Here is a 20,634-nt window from a genome sequence, read left to right on the forward strand (position 1 = left end):
AAATAGCTCTTTTTCTCCTCTTCTCTGTTGATTTTCTTGCAGCAAAAAGACTTTTTTTTGAGACCTTGGTTTTTAATGTTACATCACCAGACCACAAAGTATAAATGTTTCGTGCTGGTCAGTAATAACTATAAGCCCCTCCTTGTGGCAAATAATTATAGACATCATTTTCAAGTCCATAATATAACTCCAGTACAAGTAGGTTGTCAAGTTTCTTAGAAACACTCTGCACATACAAAGCACATTGATATGCACGATTCAATAAACAGCAATCCTAACAAAATGCAGACCAGAAAAATATGACAAACATAAGTTCAAGAACACATTGGAGCCAAGTAGGAGGCAGTGTACCTTAACCTTAGGTACAAAACATAGGGAAGGTATAGCAAATATCTCCATTAAAAAAGCTGAATTACAGTATCAGCAGAAAGTCTCTAGTGAAACTCAGTGAGGAAGATGGTAGCAGTGAGAACCAGCAAACATACTCTTTGGAAAACTAAGAAACAAAAGGAACAGAATAAATCTCTTACCAACTTTCATTTGTTGTCAAAAAAAAAAAAAAAGCCCATTTAAACAACCAGCATCAAAACAGCTATGGGTCATTCTTTGTTGCTGCATTCATACACTTGGGAAATTTTTTTCCATGGTAGATGACAATATTTAGTAACCTGTAAGATACATGTTAGCTCTACAAATAGTTAAAACTACTTCTAGTAGAATATATTAACCCATATATTCAATCTGATTCTCTATAAAAGGTTTAGGGCCAAAGAGAATGATGTAAGAAAATGATGGTTAACTTTTCAATGATTTACATTAGACTAAACCATAACAAGATAACTCTGAATTCAGAGAACAGAATATTAAAATATGCATTATGCTATATGCCCATGTAGAACAACAAATATTAGCCCTAATTACCTGGGGGTGGGAGGGAAGGAATCTTATCCTTATTCATCCAGATATAAATTGAACACCAATAAAAAATAAATTTAAAAATATAGATAAAGAAAAAGCAAACTCAATAGAAAGGTGACAATCACCAAACACAATCAACCTGTATTAGGTCACTTTTTTTTAAAGTAATCTCTACAACCAACAAGGGGTTCAAATTCACAACCCTGAGATCAAGAATAGCATGCTCTACCGACTGAGCCAGCCAGGTAACATTGTGTCAGATCTCTTCTTACCAATAAAGTTTTTTTTTCCTATTCTCCAAAATAGGATCAACACTTCTATGCCACATTCAACTTTTCTTATTTCTGTCACTAACATTATAATTCATTTATTTTTTTGTATATTTATTGAATAAATATGTATTAAGCACCTACCTTATACCAAGAACTATGCCAGAAGATGGGACTATAGTGGAAAAGAGAATAAAAAACACATAGTGTCACTGTTCTAATGCCTGACTAACAGACCTTGGCCCACTGTTGATGAAATAATCCAAACCAGTCCCACCATCCTCTGCCACCTCTAAAAAACTAACCTTTGACAATGACCAAACTTTTGCCAATGCAGTAATAATTCCAGATAGCTACTAGGTTTATGGAAATTGCCTAAAAATACAATCAGTGGCTAATTAATGTTATGATATTGGAAACAATGTACAATTATCCCTTTAAAATAAGTGAAACATTTTTCATTTATGTTGCATTTTCTATTGTCTTGTTTATAAACACATATATGTACCAATTATGAAACTTGCCTTCCATCTCCCCACTACTTAGGATTTTAAGAGGACCATAATTTTCTTATTTACTTCATTAGTACTTCTAATCATCATGACTCAGAGACTACAATTCCTAAAAAACAGAAGCTGGCAAGAAAATGGTATGTTCATGGGTGCCTGGGTAGCTCATTCGGTTAAGCATATCTACCTTCAGCTCAAGTCATGATCCTGGGGTCCTGGGATCAAGACCTATATTGGGCTCCATGTTCAGTGAAGGATCTGCTTCTCTTCTTGTCCCTCCTCCCTACTCGTGTGCCCTCTCTCTCTCTCTCTCAAATAAATAAATAAAATATTTAAAATAAAAAGAATAGTATTTTCAGTAAGACCACATTATATCTTAGTCAATATGTCTCACAATCAAAATGTGGTCAGTTAGATATTTCCACATCTTAAGTGAATGTAGTAAGTCAAAGTATGCTAATACTACTGCAAAGACAACTAGAAAAATCTAATAAATTAAAATTCCAAAGAGAGAACATTTCTTAGATGAGCTTACAATCACCTATGGGCATTTACCAATGCTGAGAGTGGGTTGAGGATCAGGTTTAGCTCAAGCAAAATGTCTCTGCTGGAGGTAAAAGAAAATTATCAAGACTGTAGTGACCATGTTGAGGTGGAATAATAAATTCCAACCTCAAATGCACTGTTTCTTCCAAAAGACATCTGCTGAGTTTTGGAGCTATGTTTGAGGCCAAAGAGATAGGAATAAAACTTTAAAAGATAATAGTGATACAGTCTCACAGTACAGATGAAACAAAAATGTGTTGAGAAAAGCCTCAACAAAAGCCAGTCTCCTCCTCAAGGCATTTGCCATATTTTGAAGTGGCAAAGGGCTGGATTTTGGAGTCTGGGTCTGGGAAAATCAGAAAGACACAACTAAGCCAGTTGAACAGATTGAAGTTTGTAGAATGTAGACAGTTTGAAGAATGTAGACATAAATACTTTAAAAACACTTAATCAAAACCTTAGAAAGTTCTGTGAAGAACATGAGATAAAGAGAAGTAAACTGAACTTTACTAAAACTTTAACCCTCTTAACTCCAGTTCAATCCTTAATGGGCTTGAAGTGATTAATCCTAAATCCTAAATGCCTAAAAGAGGAAAATGAGAACACTCTGGTGGATAATAAACTCATCCTGAGACTTATAATTCTTTTACACATCACAATGCCTGTTTTATAATTAAAATAAAGCAAGAAAATATGACCAATTATGAAAAGAAAAATAATCAACAGGAGTAGATCCTATGATCATTCAGACTAACAATTTTAAAATAATTCACTGATATATATTTTTCTAAGTAGAGGGACTCAACTTTTAGTTTCCAAATCATGTAAGAAATTTGGAGGTCATTACTCCCATTCACACAACAAAGAAAAAAGCCAAATGAAATGATAATCAACAACCTTCTTAGATACATTGGATATTCGAAATCATGGGGCAAACTACTGCCCAATAATCGGAGAGGCAAACTGACGAATACAGATCATCACAATTTACTGGAGCAGAAATGACCATAGAAACTAATACTGGGGTAGGAAAACCTAAATTATAATTTAAAAGTTGCTGGAGGGCAGCCCGGTGGCTCAGCGGTTTAGCGCCACCTTCGGCCCAGGGTGTGATCCTGGAGACCTGGGATCTAGTCCCATGTCAGGCTCCCTGCATGGAGCCTGCTTCTCCATCTCCCTGTGTCTCTGCCTCTCTTTCTCTCTCTCTCTCTGTCCCTCATGAATAAATAAATAAAATCTTTTTTAAAAATAAATAAATAAAAATAAAATAAATAAAAATAAAAGTTGCTGGATAATTAATGTGAACAAGTCAAGTTTAAAAACTCTAGGGAGATTCAGTCTTAGGGAGGCCCCATACTTCTGTGAGTTCTACTTCCAGAAATCCTACCAGATTCTCACAAGTAGATTGGAGAATAATATCCACATGTTTCAGGTAAGGGAAAAGGACATGTAGCCATTGTATTGATTGTATCAATAGGTCATTTGACAAAATCCAACAAACATACATGGTAAAAAAATTATAATAATTTTAAAAAAGGAAGAAAAACACAACTCTCAGTAAACTAGGAATAGAAAGAACAGTAAACTAGGAATAGAAAGACCTTCCTCAACTTGATAAAAAAAAAAATCTATAAAACGCATTTGACTGATATCATATTTAATAGTGAGAAACTCAAATCTTTCCCACTAACATCAGAAACAGGGCAAAGATGTCTCCTCTCACAGCCCCTTTCAATGATGTACTGGAAGTACTAGCTAATGTAAGAAGACAAGAAAAGGTAGTAAAAGACACAGATTGAAAAAGAGGAAATGAAATGGTCTTTTTCAGATGACAGGATTATCATGTAGAATATTCAAAAGAATCAGCCAAAAAAATTCCTGGAACAAATAAATGATTATAGTATTGTTGCAGGAGACAAGATCAATAAACAAGCCAGTCAATTTCCTATACACAAGTAATGAGTTTGAAATTGATACAATTAATAATACAATATTATTTACATTAGCAGCTCCCAAAAAGAAATACTTAGGTATAAATCTAACAAACTGTTTATAAGATATATATGAGGAAAACTATAAAACTCTAATGAAAGAATTCAAAGAACTATGTAAATGTAAGGATATCCCATGTTCACAGATAGGAAGACTCAATATTGTCATGATACCAGTTCTCCCAACATAATCTATAGATCAATGTAATTCAAATAAAAATAATACTGAGTTATTTTGCAGATAATGACAAACTAATTCTGCAGTCTATATAGAAAGATCTGAAGGAAAACACACACACAGATTTATGATAAATCTATTATTATCAAGATTGTTATTTTAAAAAACTGTTATCAAGTGTGGTATTAGTGAAAAAAATCAACAAATAAATCAATTGAACAGAACAAAAAGTTCAGAAATAGACTCACATAAATATAGTTAAGTGATTTTTAACAAAGGAGCAAAGACAATACAGTGGAAAAAAATACAGTGGTTTTTTTTTTTAAACTTTTATTTATTTATGATAGGCACACAGTGAGAGAGAGAGAGAGAGAGAGAGAGAGAGAGAGGCAGAGACACAGGCAGAGGAAGAAGCAGGCTGCATGCACTGGGAGCCTGACGTGGGATTCGATCCTGGGTCTCCAGGATCGCGCCCTGGGCCAAAGGCAGGCGCCAAACCGCTGTGCCACCCAGGGATCCCAATACAGTGGTTTTTATAACAACTGGCACTGGAACAACTGGACAGCCACTTGCAAAAAGAAAGTATCTAGACACAAACATTACACACTTCACAAAAATTAACTCAAAATGAGTCATAGACCTAAATATAAAATACAAAACTATAAAACTTCAAGAAGACAACATAGGAGAAATCTAGATGACCTTGGATATAGTAATGACTTTTTAGAAAACTCCGAAGGCACAATCCATGAAAGAAAGAATTGATAAGCTAGACTTTATTAAAAAATAAAATTTTCTGTTCTGCAAAAGTCACAGTCAAAAGAATGAAAAGACAAGAAACAGACTAGGAAAATATTTACAAAAGACATATCTGATAAATGACTGTTACTTAAAATATATAAAGAATTCTTAAAACAACAATTAGAAAACAAAATGATCTTTAAAAATGGGCCAATGACCTTAATAGACACTTCACTAAATAAGATATACAGATGGCGAATAAACATAAAAAGATGCACCACATCATATATCATCTGGAAAATACAAATTTAAAATGAAATACCACAGCACACTTATTACAATGACCAAAATCTAAAATACTGACACCACCAAATGCTAGCAAGAATCTGGAGCAACAGGAGGTGCCTGGGTGGCTCAGGTAGTTAAGTCTGTGGTTACATGTAGGATCATGATCCCAGGGTCCTGAGATTATGCCTTGTATCAGACTCCCTGCTGGGTGAGAAGTCTGCTTCTCCCTCTCCCTCTGCCCCTGCCCACCCTCGCTTGTTCTCTCTCTCAATCTCTTTCTCTCTCTCTCTCTCTCTCTCAAATAAATAAATAAAATCTTAAGAAAAAAAGAATGTGGAGCAACAAAAACTTTTAATCATTGCTGATAGGAATGCAAAATGGTAGAGCCACTTTGGAAGACAGCTGGCGCAATTCCTTATAAAACTAAACATACTCAGTATGATTCAGCAATTGCACTCCTTGTTATGTACCCAAAGGAACTGGAAGCTTTTATCTACACAAAAACCTACACAGAAATGTTTGCTGTAGCTTTATTCATAACTGCCAAAACTTCGAAATAACCAAGATGTGTTTCAGTGGGTGAATGAGTAAACTATGGTATATCCAGACAATGGAATATTATTAGGATTATTAAAATATTAATACCAATTATTAGGAGTATTGACTAATAAGTTTTGTGATTATTAAGATTATTAAGAATATTATTAACTAAAATGGCATAAGCTACCAAGACATGAAAAGACATAAAGGAACCTTATCTGAAAAGATCACATACATATGATATGAATTATATGACATTCCAGAAAAGGCAAGACACTGAAAAGATCAGTGATTGTTAGGGGTAAAAGGGAATAAAGGGCTGAAAAGACAGAGCACAGGGAATTTTTAGTGCAGTAAAACTGCTCTGTACAGTGATATTATAGTGGATACATGTTATTATTAATTTGTACAAATCCATACAACAAGAGTGAAGCCTAGTGCAAATTATGGACACTGTGATAATGATGAGTTAATGTAGGCTCATTAATTATAATAAATATACTTCTCTGGTAGAGGGTGTTGATAATGGGGAGGCTCTGTATGTACAAGGGTACAAGGCAAACAGGAACTCTCTGTACTTTTCCCTCAATTTTTGCTGTGAACCTATTTACTTTAAAAAAAATAGTATCTAGCAAAAAGAAATAAAAACTTACATATAGAAAAGCAGCAATAAAAATAACATGGCGCTTCTCTTCAGAAACCATAAAAGCAAGCAGTAAGTGAACTGAAATATTTATGTGTTGAAAGCAAAAACCACTAACCCAAAATTCTGTATTCAATGAAATTATTCTTCAAAAGTGAAGGAGAAAAAGGAGTTTCTCAGACAAACAAAAATGTAAGGAATCTGTCACCAATGGATCTGCCTTCCAAGAAATGCTAAAAGAAATTTTTCAGGGAAGCCCTGGTGGCTCAGTGGTTTAGCGCCACCTTCGGCCCAGAGCATGATCCTGGAGACCCAGCCAGGATGGAGTACCATGTCGAGCTCCCTGCCTGGAGCCTGCTTCTCCCTCTGCCTGTGTCTCTGCCTCTCCCTCTCTCTCTGTGTGTCTCTCATGAATAAATAAATAAAATATTTTTTTAAAAAAAGAGATTTTTCAGAAAGGAAAAGGATACAGATCAGAAATTTTAATGTACATAAACAAATGAAGAGCATTAGAGAAGCAATAAGTAAAACAAACGAAATTTTTTTTCCTATTCTTAATTGATCAACCAGATAAGAGCTTGTTTCAAATAATAAAAGCAACAGTGTATTCAGTGATTATGCTTTATGGATAAGTGAAATAAATGAGAATGATATAAGATACTGGAGGGAGGAACTGGGAATGCTCTTTTATAAAGCATTTGCACTCCCCATGAAATGGTATAGTGTTATTGAGAAGACTTTGATTAGTATAAACATATACAGCAAATTCAAGGACAACCACTTAAATTTTTTTTTAAAGTGAGGAATAGAAAGAAAAAGAAGGATAATTTATATACTGAAAAAGAAAAACCAGAATAGAACCACTCAAGATGCTCAATTAAAACTACAGAAGTCAGAAAAATAATGGAATACAAAAGAAACAAAGAAAGGACAATAAATAGAAAACACTAATAAATATGAAAGCTATCAAAACAACTGAATAATCACGTTAAATGTCTAGCATTTAAAACGTCAATTAAAAAATGGACCATTAGATTGAATTTGAAACACAGACAAACTTTGTTATCTGTAAGAAACCCAGTTTTAGTGTAAAGACACAGATAGATTAAAAGTAAAGGGATGAAGAAAATATACCATGCTATACTTAATCGAAAGAAAAATAGTTATGTTAATGTTTGGAAAAGCAGAATTCAGAGCAAGAAAAAATATAAGGGGTAAGAAGAGACATTAAATAATGATAAAGGGATCAATTCTCCAAGAAGACATAGCCATCCTTAACGTTTGTGCATCTAACAACAGAGCATCAAAACACGTGAAGCAAAAACTGAAAGAACTCCAAGGAGAAATAGATGAATCAACTATTATAGTTGAGGATTTCAACACCTCTCCATTACTAGTTAACAGATCCAGGAGGCAGAAAATCAGTAAGAAAGAACATAGTTGAATTGACCAGCATCAGCAATCAAATGGATCAAATTGCCACCTATTGAATACATAATCCAACAACAGCAGAATATACATTTATCTCAAACTCACTTGGACATTTACCAAGATAAACCTCACTATGGGCCATAAAATACATTTTAACAAATTTCAAAGAATATAAACCATACAAAATATACCATCAGACCACATTGGAATTAAATTAAAAATCAATAACAGTAAGATAGTGGGAAAACCCAAAATACCAGAATATCAAACACACTTCTAAATAACATGTGGGTATGGGGAAAAACTGAGAGCTTTTTCTCAAAGGTCATGACAGAGATGCCCAGTTTCACCACTGTTGTTCAGCATAGTACTAGAAATCCTAGCCTCAGCAATCAGACAACAAAATGAAATAAAAGCATTCAAATTGTCAAAGAAGAAGTCAAACTACCACTCTTCACAGATGACATGATACTTTTTGTGGAAAACCCAAAGGATTCCACCCCAAAATTGTTAGAACTCATACAGCAATTGAGCAATGTGGCAAGATAGAAAATCAATGCACAGAAATCATGCGCGTTTCTATACATTAACAATGAGACAGAAGAAAGAGAAACTAAGGAATCAATTCCACTTACAATTGCACCAAATCTATGAGATACCTAGGAATAAACCTAACCAAAGAGATAAAGGATCTGTACTCTTAAACACTACAGAACACTTATGAAAGAAATTGAGGAAGACACAAAGAAATGAAAAAAAAAAAAAAACATTCCATGCTCATGGATTGGAAGGATAAATATCGTTAAATGTCTATGCTACCCAGAGCGATCTAACATTCAATGCAATCCCTATCAAAATACCATTGACATTTTTCACAGAGCTGGAATAAATAATCCTAAAATTTGTATGGAATAAGAAAAGATCCTGAATAGACAGAGGAATGTTGAAAAAGCAAAGCAAAGGCGGTGGCATCACAATGCCTGACTTTAAGTTATATTACAAAGCTGTAATTTTCAAGACAGTGTGGTACTGGCACAACAGACACATAGATCAATGGAACAGAATAGAGAACCCAGAAATGGACCTTCAACTCTATGGTCAACTCAGCTTCAACAAAGCAGGAAATAATACCTACAGAAAAAAGACAGTCTCTTCAAGAATTGGTGTTGGGAAAATTGGACAGCCACATGTAGAAGAATGAAACTAGACTATTTCCTCACACCATACAGAAAAATAGGTTCAAAATGGATGAAAGGTCTAAATGTGAGAAAGGAATCCATCAAAATCCTAGAGAACACAGGCAGCAACCTCTTTGACTTTGGCCACAAAGTCTCCAAAGGCAAGGGAAACAAAAGTGAAAATGAAGTATTAGGATTTCATCAAGATAAAAAGATTCTGCACAGCAAAGGAAGCAGTCAACAAAACTAAAAGACAACCTACAGAATGGGAGAAGATATTTGCAAATGAGATAAAGGGCTAGTATCCAAGATCTATGAAGAACTTAATCAAACTCAACACCCAAAGAACAAATAGCCCAATCAGGAAATGGGCAGAAGACATAAACAGACATTTCTCCAAAGAAGTCATACAAATAGCCAACAAACACATGAAAAAAATGCTCCACATCACTTGCCATCAGAGAAATACAAATCAAAACCACAATGAGATATCACCTCAGACCAGTAGTCAGAATGGCTAAAATTAACAAGACAGAAAACAATAAATCTTGGCGAGGATATTGCATTCCCACTACTCATGGGAATGTAAGCTGGTACAGCCTCTTTGGAACAGTATGGAGGTTCCTCAAGAAGTTAAAAATAGAGCTATCCTATGACCCAGCAATTACACTACTGGGTAATTATCCCCAAAGATACAAATGTAGTGATCTGAAGATGCACCTGCACCCCAATATTCATAGCACCAATGTCCATAATAGCCCAACTTTAGAAAGAGTCAAGATGTCCATCAACAGATGAATGGATAAAGAAGATGTGGTATGAATATACAATGGAATATTACTCAGCCTTCAGAAATAATGAATACTTAACCAATAATGAATACTTAACCATTTACATCAACATGGGTGGAACTGGAGGGTATTATACTGGATGAAATAAGTCAATCAGAGAAAGATAATTATCATATGGTTTCACTCATATGTGGAATATACGGAACAGACCAGAGGATCATAGGGTAAGGGAGGGAAAATTGAATAAGAAGTCATCAGAGAGGGAGAAAAAACATGAGAGATTCTTAACTTTAGGAAACAAACTGAATGCTGCTGGAGGGGAGGCAGATGGAAAGATGGGGTAATCGGGTAATGGGGATTAAGTAGGGCACATGATGTGTTGAGCAATGAATATTATACACAACTGATAGATTATTGAACACTACATCTGAAACTAATAATGTATAGTACATGTTGCCTAACTGAATTTAAATAATAATAAATAAATAAATAAATAACACTTGAGACAAAGACATCTCAAGAGGAATTTAAATATAATTTAACTAAATGAAAATGAAAGTACAACCATCAAAATTTTCAGCATTCAGATAAAGCAGTGCTTGGAGGGAAATATACAATATCAAATGCATATATTAGAAAAGCAGAAATATTTAAAACTAATAATCCAAATTGACACCTTAGTAAAGAAGAGTGCCATAAACCTAAACCAAGTAGAAGAAAGAAAATGTTAAAAATTAGAGCAGAAGCCCATGAAATTGAAAAGAAGAAAACAATAGAGATTATCAATGACTACAAGTGCTGGTTCTTCAAAAAGATCAATAAAAGTAAAATCTTCTAACTATCCTAATAAAAGAGAACACAAAAAATTACTAATACCAGATATGAAAGAGAGGGCAACACTAATAATTTTAACATAGATGTTAAAAAATAATAAATAATATAAGCAACAGTATGCCCATAAGTTTAATAACTTAGATGAAAAGCACAATCTGTTAAAGCTTACTCAAGAAGATGATGTCCCAACAATTCATTTTTGCCTTTGATTCTCTTGCCTTTGGAGACGTGTTGAGCAAGAAGTTGCTGTGGCCAAAGTCAAAGAGGTTGCTGCCCATGCTCTCCTCCAGGACTTTGATGGATTCCTGTCTCACATTTAGCTTTCTAAATTCTACCCCTAAGCTAATAACATGTTAACTACATTGAATTTAAACAAAAAAAAAATTTTTTTTAAGCAAACAAAGGAAAATATAGAAATCTGAAGGCCTACATCTGAAAGCCTATTTAATTTTTAAATAAATTAAAATTGAATAAATTTCCAGAAGAAACACAATAGAATCAGATGATTTCACTGATGAATTCTATCATACATTTAAGGAAAAAAAATACACTAGTTCTCCACAATCTCTTTCAGATTTTAGAAGCAGAAAATACTTTCTAACTCAATCTAAGAGACCAGCATTACCCTAATACTAAAATCAGATAAAGACATTACAAGAAAGGAAAACTACAGGCCAATAGAAGGGGGACTTAAGAGAATTCCATGATCCATTTTGTGTAAACCTAATATTGTTCTCAAAATTGAAGCCCATTCATTTTAAAAAGTATAAATTCAGTATAAGGTAATCTCTGTTATGAAATTGCCACATACTAATTATGGAGTTTATATTACTTATAAAACTTGTCAATAAATCATTTACACACTATACATGTAGCTTTTCACATCTACGTGGCTATTTTTTCTCCTTAAGTAAATTTCACATATTTAAATGCCAAGTCAAGGAATTAATATAGCATATACTATCTAATAGCTCTGAGGCTTTGGGTAATAAATATTACAAAAGGCAGTTATTAGTTATTTCTCTGTTATTACTGATTCAAAGTGAATAACATCATTTCTTACAAAACTTGAAAAGCCATCTATATTTTTCCAATAACTAGGTCTTTAAACAAATACTCAAACATATTGATCAACTCACACGCAGAACTAAAGTTCTTCCAGTGTATATTTCTGACAAATATAAAAATTTAGAGGAATCATGGAAACTAGAGGGAGTTTCTTATATTCTGTAAATTTTTTTGGTTTTATTTAAATGTCAAATTTACAGAAAATTTCCAGTACAGTACAAAGATCCTTTTTCCTGCAACAAATTGAGAGTAAGTTTCCAACTAGATGTCACAACCTCAAAACAGTGTATACTTCACATAAACAAGGACTTTCACCTTCACAATCACCATACAACTACAAAAAATCAAGAGTTGATTGATCTAACACTAACATCTATCTAATCCTCAAAACCATTCAAGCTTCACCAACTGTCCCAATAATGTTCTTTATGACAAAATATCTAGTTCAGAATTGTTTTATTTTGAAAATGTCTTTTTTGTAATGTCTCTTTAGTCTATTAGGCTGGAAGAGTTTTTCAATCTTTCTTTTGACTTTTATGACTGTGACACTTGAGAAGATCCCAGGCTGGTTGTTTTGTAGGCCATTCTTTAATTTGGACTTGCTGGAACTGTCCTTATGATTAGATGCTGATAGTATACCTTTGGCAACAATATCACAATGCTTTTCTCCTTCCATCTTATCAGATGGTGCTTGATTTTCATTTATCCTAAGACTGATAATGCTCACTTTGATCACTTCATTAAGGGGTTCTGGCCAGGCTTTTTCATTGTAACACTAAGATTTTTCTTTTTGTAATGAATTTTGTGTGAATGTGCCTTGAAACTATGTAAAATCTCCATCTTTATTAAACTTTCGATCTATTTGCTTATATCAGTATAGGCTCATGGTTTTCTATTCTATTCAGAGGCCACTGATTACTATCATTACTTTTAATCAACTTTATGAAGATGTAATTCACATATAATAAAACGTAGCCATTTAAAATGAATGGGTTGACAGGTTTTTAATAATTTGCAATCCCATGGTACACCAGGGTGGCTCAGTTGGTTAAGTGTCCAACTCTTGATTTCAGCTCAGGTCATGATTTTAGGGTTGTGGGATTGAGCCCATGTTGGGCTCCACATTCAGTGGGGAGTCTGCTTGGGATTCTCTCTCTCTCTCCCTTATCCTTTGCCCCTCCTTCTGCTCTCTCTCTTCTCAAATAAATAAATAATTTTTTTTAAAAAATTGTGCACCCATGTAACTACCATGACAATCATGACAGAAAATTTTCATCACCTCAAAATATTTCCTAGTATCCCATCTACAGTCAGCCTAGCCCCATTTAACAATTGATCTCTTTCTTGTCAAAAGACAATAAGTTTGTCTCTTCTAGAATGTTACATAAGTAGAATCATACATTATGTACTCTTTTATGTCTAACTTCTTTCTCTCAGCATAATGCTTCTGAGATTTATCCAGGTTGTTGCATGTGTCAGTTGCTCATTCCTTTTTATTGCTGAGTAGCATTTGAAGATATGGGTATACCACAATTTATTCTCCAGTAGATGGCCAACTACAAGGCTATTTAGGGGCTATTTTGAATTAAAATGCTATGAACAAGTCTATATATGCATCTGTTTTATTTGATAAATGCTTGCTAAACTTGGAAGAAGTGAATAATTGAAATGGCTAAAAAACAGTGTGAATGTACTTAATGCCACCGAATGGTATACCTAAAAATGATTAAAATGGTAAATATTATGTTAAATATATTTCATCACAAAAAATAGAGAAAAATACATGCATTGATTCAATATTCAAGATCCTAAATATCTATATATACATTTAAATGATTTCACATCATGTAAAAGCGTTTAATCATACTGAAAGTAAAAAAAGCCACTTCTTTTCACTTAGTTTTGCCTGAAACCCTTGGTTTTAAATCTATGACATCAATGTATTTCAGTTTTCATCAGATAACATAGCTTCTGCTAAAAATCCTCCAAACGTCTTAAAAAGCAACAAACCATTTTATGAAGTTATTATCCCAACACTCCGGACTATTCTATTTTAAGCCATGGATTTTTCACACATGATGTTTCTTAAATAAACACCTGTGTTGTAAAAACATTTTGTTTGAGCTTTCTTAAAGTGATGATTCAATTGTTCATTTGTAGACTCCTAAAGCCTTTTTCACAAAGAAAATTCATCATTTTCAAAAGAAAAGGTCACTCTATGAAATAGTCATGGTTCTGACTAAATAAAGATCTATAAAGATATTACACCTTTTATTTACTGCAATTATATTGAGAGCTATCTCTCACAGAAAGCAAACAGAAGGTATTATCCCCTTCCCAGGATACCATTAAGTTTTTATCAAGAAACAATTATATTTTACACAGCTTCATTTATCACTGCTAAAGGTTACAATGGCCAAATAAAACTAATGATAATAACTGCATTTGTAGGTTTTCAGTCTCCAAAGAGTTACCACATACATTGCTTCTTTTGATGAGGACAGTCTTGTGACAATGTTGGTGGCTTTTATTCACATATTTTATAGATACCAGAGGTTTACGGAATTCCAGCTGATTACTTATGATTTCACACTAAAAGACCTGCATCTTAAACCAAGATTCTTTGCATCATCCCCACACAGTCTTTCTTAGCTATTGTGACAGGCAACTTTTAGCCCCAGCTCATTATTAGCAATAAAGAAGGCTGGCAGAAAAAGTGTATGGAATGGAGAAACCACCTCAAAGAATACATTTTACTGGTGGCCATTGACACACTTTTTGCACATTATAAGAAGGCCACAAAGTCTTCTATAGTTACCTGCCACTTCTGCACACATCATCCCACTTGATTCTTACAACATCCCTGTGAGGTGGCAGATAGGACAAATGTTAACATACCCATTTATTTGGTAAATGGAGAAGTCAAAGCTGGGGAAAGCCAAGGCACTTCCCAAAACTCACACAGTCTAGTGTGTTGCATAGCTGAGCTGGGATATGCTCACGAAGTCTAGGTTTTCTCAATCCAACCCTGAGTTATTTTACTTCAATAATGTAGAAGATAAAAAGAGCATACTTTATTACCAACGTTATCTAAAATGTTTCTGCCTAATGATAAGATCCCATATTTAGTGAATATTTCCAATCTCAAGGTTTTGAACTTTACTTCTGAAAAACATATTTTTGGGGAGAAAAATATTCCCAAGGAGTTCTGCTTATTTTAAGATATTCAGCTGAATTCAGGAAATCCTTCATCTTCACTGCAGACATCTATAATGCCTAAGCTCTCAAGCCAGTTATAAGTAAAAGAACTTGGTGTTTTTCTCTTTTTTTCTAAAGGATAAAAATGAAGAGTTTTCTCCTGAGAAAAGTGAGAAGCTGAAATATTTTCAGCCAAAAGGAATGCTATTAAAAGGTAAGCTATGTGCAACAGAGTTCTGAGATACCATTCTACATAGCTAGAGATTGAATTCCCCCCTCAGTAATTATATAAATCATGTTTATGAGATGCTGCTTTTTCACTAAATGAATAAATCATAGTTGCTAAGTGCTGAGTATACCCATGTTCCATGTACAAGTCCTGTGCTCCCTGTTGGAATCTTGTTCTCTTGAACCACACATTGCAGCCTCTCGCTGCCAAGTATTTTTATGTCTTCAATAAACTAAACTGAACCAAGCTATTATTACTGAATTGCAAACTATCAGAAGCCAAACGTAGCTGTTGGGGTATCACCATGGGAAATAAAAAATTATTATGTTCATTTTGTGCATAACCTAGACAGTTGCATTTGCAAGCAATCAGCATTTGCAAGAGCTGTTTCCGATCTGGAGAGGTTGCACAGGAGGCCTCATCACAGTTTCTATACCTGCTCTGGATTCCTAAACTACATGCCACATGATTCACTGTGCAGGAATTAAAGAATCAAAGCCATTTTCCAGGCTGCAACCATAGTTGCTTCAATTGTTTCATATAATCTGTACTTCATGCACACAAAAATGGGCCCTACTTAGAAACAATAATAATAATGAAATAAAGCAATAGAGAATGGACAAGAGCAGCATAGATGGATTGCATGAGTGAAAAGCAACAATGGATTTCATGCTATAAGCATTCCATCACCAAAGAGACCATAAAAGAAATACAATTTCCAGAGAAACATTGACTTAAAAACATTTTGCTAAAGAGAAAGAAAAAAATTGTTTTTCCCAACACAATATCTATTGAACAAATAATATAACTATTATCTAATTATTTCCATATCCATTAAGTGGAATCAGAAGTAGACATAAAGGCTAGACCAGATTAGAGTAGTTATCTACTTAATTATTGAAGTTTCTCTTAGCCAAAGAGCTAAATCATAGATAAGCTAAGCTATATCAAAGCTATAACTAAGTAATCCAATATAACACAAGATTTCCAATCCTTGTAAAAGTGTTCCAGAAGGTAACAACACAAAATCTGGAGGCTTCCTCAAAATTTAGCTTACTCTTTAGTGAGAAAATAAAACTAATCTTTTTATTAACTATTTAAAGAAATAAGAGCATTAATCTCCCTCCAAGATATATCCTAAATTATACGAGAATAATACACTACCTTAGTGAATCTTTCTATTGCTTCCGTGACCAAATTCTTCTGCTTCAAAAAAGCAATAAACTCAAGCAATAAATTTTTTCCAAATACAAAATGGTTTGTATTCAAGCCTACTGACCCTGTTATTAGAACAATCTGAATCTATCATTTTACAATATTAGATTCTCTCCAAAGGTCTTGTTCAGAATGACTAACCAAAAGTTAACAAATCTAAAGGAACAGGAAATTTTACTTTCCTTTTATTAGGAAGATAAACAATATTCTAACAAGAAAACAGACAATCACAAAATGGAAAATTGAGTGTCTAGTTCATATCCAAAGAATACTGGCATTTTCTTTTCTGGCTCATGCATTTATACAGAGCCCATAGAGGTATTCCCAAATGGTTTCAGAATGACAATTCATTCCTCATCTTTGGTAGGCCAAATAAAAACACTTCAAACATGCCCACATCTGAATCCTTAGAACCCAGAAATATATTATCTTACAAAGGAAAATGGAATTAAGTCTGCAGATGGAATTAAAGTTGCTAATCAGCCGATCTTAAAGAGGAAGAGTGTCCCACATTGTCCAAGTGGCCCAATGTGGTCACATGGGTCCTTGAATGCGAACAAGGAGGTAAAAGAATTGGTCAATGATCCAGTATGGGAAGAACTAGACCAGATGTTGCTGGCTTTGAAGATGGGGGGAAAGAGCCATGAGACAAGGAATACAGATGGCCTTTAGAAACTGGAAAAGATAAGGAAATAGACTCTCCCCCAGAAGCCTCTAAAGGCTGTGTTCTAAAGGAACACAGGCATATTAATACCTTGATCTTATCCCAGTGAGACCTGTGTCAGACTTCTGACCTATAGAACTTTGCACCTTTTTAAGCCATTAAGTTTGTAGTGATTTGTTACAGTAGCAAATAGGAAGACACACCAACCAAATTAAGGTATTTTGAAAATTTCCTTCTTTAAACTGCTACAATACTTTAATACTGTATACCAAAAAAAAATACCTTTAAGTTATCCTGTGCAATATTGTTTTCTTATTGTTTTATTAGCATTCCAAGTGGTTTGAAAACTTAACAAGAACTGGACATTATTACCTCAATTTTTTTGTTCTCTTTTCACTTAACACAACATTGGTTCTGTACTGAATCTTCTAAGATGTTTACTGATTGCCTGGGTTGTTAAAACTAAATCTAGAGTTTCCTCAAAAAATTTTAAAAAAGAACTACCACATGACCCAGTCATCCTACTTCTGGGTATACATATCTAAAGAAATTGAAATCAGGATCTCTAAAAGGTATCTGCACTCTCACGTTTATGGCAGCATTACTGACAATTGTCAAGATCCAGAAACAACCTAACTGTCTGTCAATGGATGAATGGATAAAGAAAATGTGGTATACAATATAATATTAGTCAGCCTTAAAACAGAAGAAAATCTCACCATTTGTGAAAAAATGGACGAGCCTGGAGGACATTATGCTAAATGAAAAAAGCTAGTCAAATAAAAACAAATACTGCTCAATTCCACTAACATGGGATATCTAAAATAGTCAAACTCATAGAAGCCATCTAGAATGATGGTTGCCAACGTCTGGAGGGAGGAGGAAATAGGGAACTATTAGTCCTAGGGCACAAAGTTTCAGTTATACAAGATGAATAGTTCCTAGAGATCTACTACACAGCACAGAACTATTGCAAACAATACTGTATTGTATACTTAATATTTTGCTAAGAGGGTAGATCTTATGTTGTGTTCTTACAAAAAATAATAATAAATAGAGCAGAAGGAAACTTTCAAACTGATGATATTTTTATAGTATACATGGTGGTGATGGTTTCGTATATATGCTTATCTCTAAACTCATCAACTTGTATATTAAATATGTAAAGTTTTCTGTATGTCAATCATGCCTCAGTGGTTTTTAAAAAATGTTTAAAAAAAAACTAAATTTGTGAGTCTAAAGAGGCTCATTAGTATGAATAAATCCAAGTATCTCTCAACTTTTTCCAAAATCACTGATAGACCTCACAAACGCTGAGGACTATAACAGGAGAAATGAGAAGCTGAAGTGCAAAAACTTAAAGAGATGGATACTTTCTCAAAAGCAAATCCAAAACTGAACAAGAAAAGCTGACTACTTTATACCCTAGAAGATGAACATTCATTCCTTTTATATTTCTTTTTTTTTTAAAGATTTAATTTATTTATTCATGAGAGACACAGAAAGAGAGAGAGAGAGGCACAGACACAGGCAGAGGGCTCTATGCAGGGAGCCTGATGTGGGACTTGATCCCAGATCTCCAGGACCACACCCTGGGCTGAAGGCAGCACTAAACCGCTGAGCCACCCGGGCTGCCCCCCCCCCTATATTTCTATATTCAGCTTCCTTCCTCTTGTGTTATTCTGAATGTTGTTCACTAATATTTCTTGCCCAACAGACTGATTCTTGTCAATCATCAGTTCAACATCTAAGTTTGCAAAAATCTAAGTTCACATTTGCAAAAGTGCAGCCACATTTGCTCTGTGAATACTGGTCTCTATCTTCAACTGTATCAGCTCAGGTCATGATCTCAGGGTCATGAGAGATTGAGCCCCACGTTGAGCTCTGTGCTGGGCATGAAGCCTCCTTGAGATTCTCTTTCTCCCTCTGCCCTTCTTACCCACTTTCTCACTTTCTGTCTCTCTCCCTCTCCAAAACAAAACAAAACAAAAACCACTTAATTTACAAAAAGAAGCAACAGGCAAGATTTGGCCTCAAAGCCATAGTTTGTCCAACCCCTGGTCCAGGGCCTTGGAGTTCTTTGTTTCATGTGCACATTTAACTGGACAGAATCCAATCCTGGGTTATCACTTATATAAAAGAATGAGTTGGTGAAAGGTAGCTAGGAAAGGTGGTTTACCTGCATGACTACAAAAGAAAAAACTAGCTTGCTGAGCTATAAAAATATTTTCCATACCCCATTCATCCTTTGAGAAATCTTTCTTGAGAGCCCCAGATGAATGCTATCATAGGCTCGACTAATCTTCCACACATACCACTATTATAGCGCTCAATCATAGACAATCACTTGTCTATTTGTCTAGCTTCCCTACTAAACTATATATAGCTACAGAGCAAAGATTATGACCAATTTACATTTGCCTATTCCTGGATTAAGAGACATGAATAATTTTTAAAGAATGGGCAAATTACCCAAAGTCTGAGAAATAGTGAAACAAAAGCAGAAATATCGATTAGGCATTTTCTGTCAGTCATTAATTAATTACATAGCCCTATGTTCAAACACCTGATAAATCTCCCCACACAGTCACTTAGAATTGTAAAAATATGCACATTCTCACGTTAACTCCTACTTTTTCCTTTTATGAATGTCATTGCAGACCCTCATTTTTTAACAGTTCTTAACGATTCTTAACTCTGATTTATGCAATCTCAGGGAGGTCCTTGCTTAATAAAGCAATTCATGATGTCTTTCAATAGAAAGTATTAAATATTCACGAGTTATTCATCTCCATCTTATCCATGCTGGTTATCAATCACATCAAGAGCTCTAGGCCACATGTCTGGTTGCATAAAAACCAGGACACTGCCCAGGGGGCTTGGTTCTCCTCCCTGGAGATTAGAACCTTCTGGTAGAAAATGGTAGGGCTTAACTCACTCATTCATTCAAACTTTGTTGGCCATCTATTATGTGCTAAGTACTGTGTTAAATGCTAAGGGTACACAATGAACAATACAATCACAGCCCTTGTTCTCATGGATTTGCCAATATGATATCTAGAATCTCTACCTACTGAGCGCAATAAAACCTTTTGCACTTCCTGCCACTACTTCTGAAAAAAAAATTGTCCCAATGGGAATTGATGGTAAAAATCTTCAATGATTCCCTAACATCTCACCACTATGATATTTGTGTTGCCAAAATAAGCATATCATGGCCAAACTGCAGAAGTGGGATAGACCGGGATCCCTGGGTGGCGCAGCGGTTTAGCGCCTGCCTTTGGCCCAGGGCGCGATCCTGGAGACCCGGGATCGAATCCCACATCAGGCTCCCGGTGCATGGAGCCTGCTTCTCCCTCTGCCTGTGTCTCTGCCTCTCTCTCTCTCTCTCTCTCTCTCTCTG

This window comes from Canis aureus, chromosome 6 (genome assembly GCF_053574225.1).
Source record: "Canis aureus isolate CA01 chromosome 6, VMU_Caureus_v.1.0, whole genome shotgun sequence".
Taxonomy (NCBI): Eukaryota; Metazoa; Chordata; class Mammalia; order Carnivora; family Canidae; genus Canis; species Canis aureus.